The following is a 1,084-nucleotide window of genomic DNA, read 5'->3' as shown; positions in this document are numbered from 1 at the left end:
GCAATGCGTGCCCAGGGTGGTCTTGTCAGAGCCTGTCAGCTCCAGGAGGGCTGGGGGCACTGCTCTGGCTTATTCTGCCTTGGGCCTGAGGAGGTCTTGACCTTCCTTGCTTCCCCTTACAGCCTCCGGTGAATTCTCAATCCTTGCTAGACTCATGGAGGAGTCTCCTGCTGTGTCAACAGAACATGAGACCATCACCCCCAGCACCAGCCAACAGGCAGCTTCAGAGCAGTCTCTGGAATCTCCCTCAGAGGAGACGTGCAACCCCAGCTTCTATAGTCAGGTAACATCGAGGCCATCCCACAGCAACGTCCCAGAAACTGAGGACAGCAGCTGCTCTCGCAGTCGGAGGCCTGACCGCTGGCAAAACCGCACCCACTGGCAAAGTTGGCCCCAAAATCCACAACTTCGGTCCAGAAGTCCCCATGACAGCAGCCACGTGCCAGAACCAACTGCTGCGAGGTGCAGGTCCAGGCAGAGACAATCAGGGACATCCCACAGGCGAAGACGCTCCCACCGGAAAGTCATCCCCAGAATCCACACCTTCAGTACCCGAGTCCCTATGACAAGAGATGTTCGCCATACCTCCAGTCCCTGAGTCTCCATGACAGGATTTGTTTGCCACCACCACCACCAAGTCCTCGGAGGTGCAGCCGCAGCAAGGAGGCATCAGAGACATCCAACAACCAAAACTGCTCCCGCCAGCAACGTCGGCCCCAAAATCCACACCTTCGGTCCAGAAGTTGCCGTGACAGGAGCCATGTCCCAGCACCAAGTACTGGGAGGCGCAGGCTCAGCCAGGAAGAATCAGGAACATCCCGCAGGCAAAATAGCTCCTGCCGCCAAAGTCGGACCTCAAATACATTTGACCAGTCCAGAAGTCCCCATGAAAGGAACCGCGCGCCAGCAGCGAGTGCTGGGAGGGGAAACTCAAGGGAGACAGCAGCCAGGACTTCCCAAAGACAACAGCACTCCCGCCAGCAGCGAGTGCTGGGAGGGGAAACTCAAGGGAGACAGCAGCCAGGACTTCCCAAAGACAACAGCACTCCCGCCAGCAGCGAGTTCTGGGAGGGGAAACTCAAGG

This window comes from Lepidothrix coronata, unplaced genomic scaffold (assembly GCF_001604755.1).
Source record: "Lepidothrix coronata isolate B3197 unplaced genomic scaffold, Lepidothrix_coronata-1.0 Scaffold78, whole genome shotgun sequence".
Classification (NCBI taxonomy): domain Eukaryota; kingdom Metazoa; phylum Chordata; class Aves; order Passeriformes; family Pipridae; genus Lepidothrix; species Lepidothrix coronata.
The sequence above is the reverse complement of the archived record's forward strand: the minus strand, read 5'-3'. Positions refer to the sequence as shown.